Source organism: Fukomys damarensis, unplaced genomic scaffold (assembly GCF_012274545.1).
Source record: "Fukomys damarensis isolate Sample0158 unplaced genomic scaffold, DMR_v1.0_HiC HiC_scaffold_5, whole genome shotgun sequence".
In the NCBI taxonomy this organism is placed as follows: domain Eukaryota; kingdom Metazoa; phylum Chordata; class Mammalia; order Rodentia; family Bathyergidae; genus Fukomys; species Fukomys damarensis.
The window spans coordinates 57,087,749-57,098,679 of NW_022900917.1; the positions used below are offsets into that span (position 1 = coordinate 57,087,749).

At 37.4% G+C, this 10,931-nt stretch overlaps 1 protein-coding gene across 1 annotated transcript in view; it reads left to right on the forward strand.

Moving 5' to 3' along the window:
- The window catches only part of St18 (ST18 C2H2C-type zinc finger transcription factor), a 310,680-nt gene that overhangs the window by 858 nt on the left and 298,891 nt on the right, over nucleotides 1–10,931 (forward strand). The window lies entirely within an intron of this gene.

Below are 10,931 nucleotides of genomic sequence, written 5' to 3' on the forward strand. Positions count from 1 at the left end.
ATATATATAAACATTAGCCTTGTAATAAGAATATTTCCACAGGCTGCATAGAAATCAAGCTGCTAGTTCTCAAGGTTGTATCAGTTGCTTTTTTGTTTTTGTTTTTGTTTTTTGGCACTGGGGATCAAACTCAGAACCATATACTTGTGAGACAGGTGGCGGCACCACTGAACTAAATACCGAGACCTGTAGCTGTATCACTTTTATGCCTCACAATTGTGGGTGAAATAAAGCAGTAAAAACTAGAGTAGAACCAAAAGTGAGGTGCACAGAAGTTTTTCCAAGAGAAAAGAACTTCTGATTTCTGAGCTATTTGTGGACATGTGGATTACATGGAACTTGGCACCTTGATCTTTCTAACTGATTCAGACAAATTGCTGTCAGAATAACTGGAATGGTCCCTTCAGATCAATTTAGAATAAATAATGCCAGTGATACTATGTAAAACATGTTCATGGAGCTTAGATAAAAATGATGACATTCCGAGAAAACTTAGCCTTACATTAAATAAATTCAAATTAACATATTGTTTCCCTTACTGACTTTATAATCAAACTTTTTAGATGACAGTAGTTTTAGCTTGTAATGGTACAAGTTATCTGGAAAGAGCAGTGTCTCCAGTATGAAATAAAGAAATCAGATATCGCAAATTAAAAAAGCTTAACTTTGTCTCTTTAAATGATTTTGCTTAAAATGCAGCTCTGCATGTCATCCATCATATAAGAAATCAAGAATTGCAGCCTCTTGAGTACTATTGATAATCTGGGAGGGCTGATTGTTGTCCGGAGGCCACTTACAGATGTTAGCCAGGAGAGGGCAGCACAGAGCAACGAACGCTGAGAAGTTCACGAATAATAGAGTTGTCTAAAAACTGGAAAGGAAAATAGTTGCTTAAAAGTAGAACATTTTGGACAGCACCCTTCAGTGAAGTCATAGCTATCTAAAGTAATAATTTAGAAAATGTTAATTCCTAAATGGGTCTTTCGCCAAATAACTGGAAAGTTGAAGTGTAGGGGACAAAACTGTAATTCTCTGGGGTCCCTGAGATGTTCATTGATTTTCCTTTCCATTTATTTTATTACAAAAGATTATACAAATTTCAGTACCAGTAATGTGTACAAGTTGTTCTTATTATACAGATTTTCACATTGATTTTTCTTATGAAAAAATCACAAATTCAAGTAATGCAAGAATCTGTCAAACACAGTGTTTGAAGAAAAATATAGTTTAGGAAGTTTTCCATTCCATCCACATTTTCTTGAATCAAAACAATAGCACATTGTTTTATTTGTTTCCCTCGAACTACTACAGCAATTTGTTTTGTTCTATAATAAGATACATGTAATATTCAACATTGGGTATACATTATACACTGGATAGCTGAAAAGAAAAACATACTAAATTGGAGAAGAATCCCAGGGAACTTAGAAGGACAGTTTTGCAGAAATGTCTTATATTTTATTCTTGGACTATTATAAAACCCTATTAGTCTATGGATAAAGTTTGGTATGTGTAAATATCTTTGTATTGAATTTTATTTTATGTCTTGAAAGCTAGGACTTAAGATTATTCTCATTGGCTGATTAGGATCATAAAATCCCTTTTTGTTTCAAAAGTTCACGAGCACATAGCACATCAGAACTACTTTTATAAGCCAAGTGTTCCTCTTGTGCCATTAGCTTTCTTGGATTTACCTTCTCAATGACTTTGGCTCATTTTGACTTTCGACATTTGACATATCAAGTATTTTTGTCTTCAAAAGTTTCCTGGGCAACTGCAGCAATTAATCTGGATCCAGTCAAAAGTGCCCTTGAACTCAGCTCACTTCACTTTCCTGTGTGGTGTAAGGAGCACAGCAAAGGGAAAAACACCAAAGACTTCATGTAATAGGCTGACGTGAAGGCTTAGTGAAGAGGAGGATGGATTTCACAGTGTGCACTTGGAAGTGCAGTCTTCAGCTGGCTGAGTTTCTCTGTCTTTGGAATAGGGGTGAGGAAGGAGGCTACAACTGGAACATTGTGTTCTAGGTTGGATTTACTCCTGTTTCCTAGGATTTTTTTTTTTTTGGTACCTGGGCTTGAACTCAGGTCCTTGAACTTGTGAGGCAGGCGGCATCACCACTGAGTTAAATTCCGGGTCCACTAGGATGGTTCTTGAGAGTAGAGTCCCTAATTCTTGCCCTAAGCACCTCAGGAGCTCCTTAGTGCGGATCAGGTTGCACCTGTCAGCAAATATCTGAGTGTTCTCTCTGGGGGACCTCAGCTGCTGCCCACCCACACTGACCTCTGTGAATCTCTGTCTTAGATCTTGCTCCCCAGGTAACCCATTGTGAAGCCAGGAGTGTAATCTTGTTCCTTTACATTTAGAGGAAAGTTGTGTAATTACCTCATCAATAGTTGCTAAAGTACAGAGGAAGGAAGAAATCCAGATCTCTGATTTTGTGGTAAGGTGAGAAGTGCTTCTTTTTTGGCATTTTGGCGTTGATTATATTTTGTATTTTGTTTAAAACAAAAGACTTTGCCTGATTGGGGCAGCCAGAACAGTTTAAATTTCATTTTTTCTTTTCTTTCTTCTTCTTTTGCTTTACTTAGGTAAAGATCATAGCTCATTGAATAGTGACATAAGGCAATAGGAGATATGTATCCTGCAAACCTCACTAGTAGAACTCTTTAAATGGGAGGAGACTGCTCTTCTAAATATAGAAAGTCTACGGAAGTCTGCCTGTGACACCACATTGAACTGAAAATCTAGAGGGCTGCATCAGTTAATTCTGGTTCGTCTTCATCCTGCCATAGAAGGATGGCCATTTCCTCTCCTGCTCTCTCCCACCCCTCACTATTCCTTTCTCCCTGTTTCTGTTATATTTTGTTCTGCTGAATTACTCACTGAGACATAAACATTCCATTAAAATGATTCTATGTAGCAGATTTTGAGAAATCTCCTTTTATCAGTCTATAACAAATTTTAATAAGGACATTTTGTATACGAAAGCATATATAGCATGAAACTTATAATAGTTGCATTAGCTACCAGCCTTCCCATCAGCTACTATTACCATTGCATTTATCGCTCTGAAACACTGTGAAAAGTAACACAGCTAAAATGTAATTTTATAGTAGGAAATGTAGTTTTCAGGATGTGAAATAATAGTAATCAATTTGAATAAATATTTGATATTTGTTTTTATAAAAGTTTTAATCCTCAAAATAGAACTCTGACCAAAATAGGGATCTACCAGGATCAATGAAACAGGTGGCATGAGTCATATCACTGGCTTTTAATTAAACAGGATGCTGTGGCTGTTGGCGTGGACTGGGCTACACATAGGCAGTTGTAAAATTTGTTAAACTGAAATCCAGCTGGAGAGTTCTTAATCAGATGGGATTATTTTGATAATTTATAGTCATCTGTGTATTCAGAACATTGATGTTATAGTTTGATATATAACACCCTGTTTTAAAAATTCAAAGAGGTATATGAATCTGGAGACTTGGATGGTTATTCCCAAGCCAAAGGGGTTTTTTTTTTGTTGTTTGTTTGTTTTTAAATGCAAGGCTAATATGTGTAATACAGAATCAGTCTTTCACTGTATCGTTTTGTCATCATGTTTCAATAACTGAATGAATATTTGAAATTAATAAGCATAACGTTTGTATATGCTAAACACTAGTCTAAGCTCTGCATTCATTGATGGGAACCTTAAACAAATGCTTCTTTTCATCAGCTTGTTCAAAAGGCATAAACATAATTATGATTCTGAGGCCATAACATGTAGACTGGTTAAAACAGTAATAGTCTGGAAACAGTAAATTTAAGTTATGGGTTGCATGTTGTTTTAAATTATTGGGAAAATCTGGAAAGAAACCTAATTAAAAATATGTAGATATTTATATTTTCTATCTTATAGAAAAAGTCTGAACATTAGAGCCTATCAGTAGGATTTTGGGGAGATTTTTTTTTTAATTAAGTCTTCAGTTAAAATGCCAACAAGTTGATAGTTATTGAAGAAATAAAGAAAAGTGGCAGAAATATCGAAGGGTAAGTTAGTTTTGAGTTTCTTCAAAATGCTAAGAGGGGCAGTGGGGAGGGAAAGGGACTTGGCTCACCATCTAGCCCCATCGTTCCCCGCTGTGTCTCCTGCTAAGGTCAGTTCACCGAAGCAGTGCTGGGTTGAGGATCATGTCTGTCTTGATTTCCTCCTTCCTTCTTTACCCGTCACGGCACCCTCTCTTGCACTTTATTTTATTTATTTAGTTAGTTAGTTATCCCAACCCCCCACCCCACCAGTGATCAAACTCAGGTCCTTGGGCTTGCAAGTCAGGTGTGACGCCACTGCGCTGAATCCCGGGGCCCCTACTCTTGTACCTTTTCGATGGTAGGACTGTTCTGAAATCAGAGAAGGACCGCCTGGATTGAGTGCCCCTGGGCTGGGAAAAGCCACTCCGGCTCCTCGGTCTGCAGCGTGTGTCCTTCATTCCTGTGACAGATATCCGAGCTCTTTACAGAGTCAGGCGTCAGTCAAAGTGAGGCTGAATAGGTCTCATTTCATAGAGACATAGAGGTAAAGGTGATTACTGGGCAGAGGACAAACTGAGGTTTTTAGAGAGGGAAGAACTTTCTAAATTTTTAGTAATTACTTCATGTTTGCAGTACACAATAATCCCTTTACTCTGGGGAGTTGGGACATGTATACAACGCATTTTAGGACGTTTTACTCCCCCTTCCACCCCAGGTTCTCTTCCCATTTGCAAAAGATCTATCTCTATCTCCCTGTTTGGAAGAACTTCCATATCACAAAGAGGGTCCCCAAGTCAGGATTTAAATCCCAAGCCATAGCTTTCCTCATTACCACTTCATAAAGCAGACCCTAAGGGGCCCTAAGGAGCTTGTGCTTTGGCACCCACTTTTTGAAACTTTTTGTCTTGAAATGATTTCCAAGTTATAAAAATTGTAAGTACAAAACCCGTAAGCATAGAGTTCCTGAGTACTCTTCACCCGGACTCTGCAATAAACATTTTACCAAATCTGTTCCCTAGCCATCTTTTCTCTTTGGTATTATAGGTACAGACTTATAAACATATTATTTTTTCATGAAGTGTTTGTGCCACATTGTTAGGCATGATGCTGCATCATGCTGCTGATTACCTCAGTGTATATTCCTAGAAACATGAGCGTTGTGTTAAATATCTTACCCATTACACAAGATCAAAGTTGTGAAATTGAGTCATGAAATTCATAGACTTATTCGTGTTTTCCAGTTATCCTATAACAATTCATTAAAGCACATGATAAATAAATCCAAGTAAGCACAAAACAGATTAAAAAAAAAACAACCAAAAAACCCTGTAGTCTAAGATCCAATCCAGGACCATGCATTTACTATTTTTGAAATATATTTTTATTCATATTAATTAATTTATTCATATTAAACATGGGGCACATTTCAGTACACATTTACCACGTGTAAATGGTCAGGGTAGTGGGCTTATAAGTTGTTTCCAACATTTGTAACTTTGTGTGTTAGTGATATTCAAAATCCTCCCTACTAGGTATTTTGAAGTATGTGCTTATCGCCAAGCATAGCACTGTGCTGTAGAAACCTAGGAGTTATTCCTCCTTCCCAGCTGCACCGCCGTGCCCATAAACCACCCTCTTTCTAATTCTCCATTCCCTACTCTCCTTCCAGGCTCTGGTAACCACTGCTCTACTCTCTAGTTCTATGAGATCAACCTTTCAGATCCAACATATGAGTAGGAACATGTGGCATTTGTTTTCTGTGCCTGACTTACTTCATTTACCATAATGTCCTTCATTTTCTTTTAAACAGGAACAGTTCCTTCGTCTTTTTCTATCCTGACCCTGACATTTTAAAGGCAGGGACCAGTTATTTTGCCAAATGTTCCTCATGTTGAGGTTGGTCGATGTTTCCTGGTGAATGGATTCAAGTTGTCCATTTTTGGCAGGAAGACACAGAAGTGAGGCTGTGCTCTTGAGAGCGGGCAACCTCACTGCCTCATGTGCCACAGGTTTTGCCCCATGATTGGTGATGATGATTTGCTGATTTACCCCATTATTGTTCACTTTGGTGAGTGATATCTGCTAGCTTCCTAAACAGTAAAGTTACTTTTCTCTCTTTGTAAGTATTAATACATTTAGGAAGATATGTTGAGAATATCTAAGTATTCTGTATCTTACCTGCTTTTTTTTTCACTAGTCAGACATCCACCGATGGTTCTTACCTGCATCAGTTATTGTGATGGTGGCTGCCAAGTGATAGTACCTATCTTTTCTGAGCTCTTTTATGATTGAGTTACTGTTAGTCTATAGAGACACAGTATCTAGTCTCCAGCCCATTGTGAGTGTTTGCTATTGGTCTGACCACACCCCAAAAAGCTTTTTCCTATTTATTTCACTGGATCTTCACAACATTTTCCTTAGATAAGTACCTTTAGATCTACATTTGTCGTGTGAAGAAACTGAACAGCAAAAAACAAATTGTCAACATTTTCAGGAATAATATTGTGCCCTGGTTTTTAAACTTTGAATATAGAGAACAAGGAAAGAGTCAAGATTCTCCCTCACTGTGATATTTGAGAAAGCTAAAGTGAATAATGAAAACCTGAAAACTCTTATTGTCATTGCTCAGCTTGGAGAGAAGTCTGAAATGATGTATGCCAAAGGTGAGATGTGGAAACCTCTGAGAAATAGGAGCTTCAGTGTTTCTCCTGGAGTGAGAAGAACAGTAGAAGTGGAACAAGAAACACTATCATCACCAAAGCTATCTTGGCAAATAATAGGGATTTAGCAGAATGGAAAACAAAGAGAAAGTGAGATGCAGTGCTAAGTAGTAGGAGGCCCAAGGGATGGAAAGTGGGAAGATATCCAAGTGAAGTCTTTCCAGATTGATGTAGGTAGGTAACTTAGGACGGCAACCTACACATTCCCTTCTTCCCCACGCATGAGAAAGGGAGCTCTGTGGTCTTGATGGTGGAAACCTGAAACGGGTTAAGTGAAGACCCAGAGCAGATTGTATATTTTATGGCTTTTCTTAACTTTGGGAAAGATTCACTGTGACTCTAAGGATGTAGACAGACACTTAGGACTTTTAAATTGTAGCCCACACCTGCCGTAGCCCAAGGGAAAGCTCCTGCTGCCAGTCCTCACACTGCTGAGTCAAAATGGCCTGTGCTCCAGGGGCAGATGAGCAGGTGTCAGCAGCGATGGGACACATGCACCAGACATCGATCTGAGCTATTATGAAAAGACAATGGTTTCTGAAAAATCATACAGATCAAGTAATTATACAATGAAAGGGAATGCTGTAATGACCAAGCACAGTGTTTCACACATCTAGAAAAGGAAAGAATGAGATAGAAGGGGAAAGAAAAGGAAGAAAAATAGAATGGGATATAGTATGGAAGAACTGTTATACTTGCAAGATTCATCTGGAGGATTTCTGGGTGAAGGGCAATGACTTGCAACCTGGATTTCTACACATAGTCAAACTATCAGTCATGAAGGTAGAAGAGAGATGTTTGAAAGTATTCGAAATGTTTGAGTACGAGGCATTCTATCTCAAGAGCCCCTGGAGGATCTGTTCAACTAACCTGAGATATTAAACCAAGAAGAAAGGGAAGGTGGGAAACAGGAAATACAGGAAGTGGGGCGAAGGACCATGGACTGTAGGTGAGGAAGTTGTAAGCTCTGTGGCTCTGGACCAGAGCTAGAAGTTGACCTTACAGCCTGGAGAGGCAGGGTGTTCTGAGACGTATGTCCAGGAAGATAGGCTGAAAATATATGCAAAGCACTGGAATGGCTCAGAAAATTTATATGACTGGAGAACAGTTTGAGGTCTACTTTATAATAACAACCTGGAAAACTCTTCAAACAAACGTAAGAATAATTATCAGAGTACAGATCCATATCTGGAGCCGGAAGTTTGTAGAATTTTGAGATCCCATTTAGAGATAAAAATACGAAATAAAAAAATGTAAATTTAGGCAATAGAAGAAGTATTTATTTAGAATGAATAAATTAAGAAACAACAGATTTGAAAGTTCAGATACATACTGAGAGCAAAACAATTTCCAGATAGGATTTATCATAAAATCAATTTTTATTAACCAGTAGCCCAGTATTTTCTTATAACATGCATTTCCTGCTTTTTTGAGCATCCTTTTATTGACGATAATTTTATAATATTTTCTATAGAGAGAATGGAAAGGTAATCAGTCTTTCTCTACTATGGAGAATTAAACTTATTTATCTTTAAATTAATAGTGGCTTTGAAAGTTTTTTGTACCACCCCTGCTCGTTATTAGGATTGTCATACATTTTTATATTTGTTCATTGTTCATAACAAGGTGATAATAGATCCAATTCAGAACTGACAAATTGTTTTGATTTACTGGACAGCCAAACTGGTGCTCACACTATTGTTCTGTTTAAACGTAATAGTGGTAACTGCTAAAAGTCTCAAATAAAATGTTAGAACCAGAGCCTTTTTTCATCATTGATGTGTGATACCAACCAGGAGGGAAATGCCTGATCGCTGATCATCAGTGTTTCTGTCCTTTTGCTTTATAGTTTACTAAGATGTATAATTTATCAAGGTGTTTTTATTTCCTACATGAGGTTGATGATATATAAGTACTTTAAAGCTATATTAAGTCATAGAGGAATAACATCAGCAAGGTGGCTGACTCGCAGTGCCTATCACTTGTCTTGTACACAAGAAAAGGACCACCTCCCTCCCTGGGGAGTGTAGCCATCACTGATTGCACTGTTGCTCACCCAGGGTCCCAAATCATGGCTGTACCTAACTATTCCGAGGTTTTTGTTACCACTGCAGCTAGCCTTGCAGAATGTGGGACACTACTGTGTACCATCACTCTAAGATCCAGGGTTACCCGCTTACTATATGGTGGTCCCTGTCCTGGTGCTCAAATTACCTTTGTGTCCTATTGCAGCTGGACCCTGCACCCAGAGACCCAATCCTCAGGAAAGTTCTTTCTACTGCACGGCCATCTCAGTACTGATCTCTGATCCAAGGATCAGAGTCATAGCTACAGCTCTGTTCCCAGGCCTGAGCTACTGTACATTCATACCTGAAAGAGTCACCCTGTGCCTACCTCATAATTGCCACTGTAGTTCAATTTTATTTATGCTTGGGCCTCCAGCTCTGCAGCCACTCCAACCTCCTGTGCCCTGGAATGCAGCATCACTGGCAGCCTGTGGCCATGTCACATATGACATACAGAGGGATCGCCTCAGCAAAATATTCATGTGTTAATGAAGCTGTCATCAGCTTCAGTAGTCTATTGTAACTGCAAACTATTTCAGATAAACCTCATGGTAATCACAAGGCAAAAACCAAAGAAAACCTACAGAAGATACACAAAATAAAAAAAGAAAGCTTAATATAACAGAAAATGAATAACACAAAAATAGACAAGGACTGAGGAAGATAGGAGGGAAGGAGCTATAGAACAACCAGAAAACAATGAACAAAATGGCAGAAGTCAGCTTCTGCCTATCAATGATAACTTTAAGTATACGTGGGTTAAACTCTCCAATCAAAAGGCAGAGTGTCTGAGATATGACTATACTCTGGCTACAATAGATTGGTTTTACCCTTAAGAACACACAAAGGCTGAAAGGGAAGGGATTGAAGCAGATATTCCATGCAAATAGTAACCAAAAGAGAGCAGAGTCAGCTATATTTAGATAAAAGTCCGTAAATCAAAAACTGTTATATGAGACAAATTATTTATTTATTTGTAAGAGAGTTAATTCCATAAGAGGACATAAAAATTGTGATACACAACTCTAGGATGCCTAAGTATACACATCAAATGTTAATGGATATGGAGGACTAGATAACAGTTTAACAGTAGTAGGGGACAGCAGTACCCCACTTTAAATAATAAATTGATCAGAAAGAAAAGTAATAAGGAAATACTGGACTTGAAATTCACTTTATATCAAATGGACTGAACAGGCATAAACAGGAGTTTCCATCTATCAGCAGCAACATATAAATTCTTTTCTAGTGCATGCAGAACATTCTTCAGGATGGAACATATGTTAGGCCACAAAGCAAGTCTTAAGATATCCAAGAAGATTAAAATTATAGCTAGTATTGTTTCCAATCATAACAGTATGAAACTAGAAATCAATAACAGGATGAATCTTGGAAAATTCACAAATATGTGGAAATTAAACAACATGCTTCTGAATAACCATGAGTCAAAGAAGAAATATAAAAGAGAAATTTAAAGATATCTTGTGATAAATGACAATGGAAATATAACTTGCCAAGACTAATGTGATGTAATAAAAAAGTTATGAGAGTTTATATAAATTAATACCTACATTAAAAGGATTCCAAATAAATAGCTTACCATACACTTCAAGGTGATATAAAAATCAGAATAAACTACACTCAAAGTCAGCAAAATGAAGGAAATAATAAAGATTAGAACAAAGATAGAGAACAGAAAAATTATAGGAAAAAGTTCAATAAAACTAAGAGCTAGTACTTTGAAAAAAAATAAGCAAATCAACAGACTTCTAGCCAGATTAAGGAAAAAGAAGGATGGAGAAGACTCAAATTAATAAAATCAGAAATGAAAGTGGGGCCATTATAACAGATGCCTCAGAAATAAGAAGGATCATAAGGGACTATTAAGAATAATTATATACCAACAAATTGGATAACCTAGAGGAAATGGATAAATTCTTAGAAAAATGTAACCTACTAAGATTGAATCAGGAAGAAATAGGAAGCTTTAACAAACCAATAAAAGTAAAAAGATTTAAGAAGTAATTTGAAATCTTCCCTCAGTGGTGCTGCCATCTGCCCTGCAAGCACAAGGACCTGAGTTCAATACCCTGTACCAAAAAAAAAAAAAAAAAAAAAAAAAAAAACA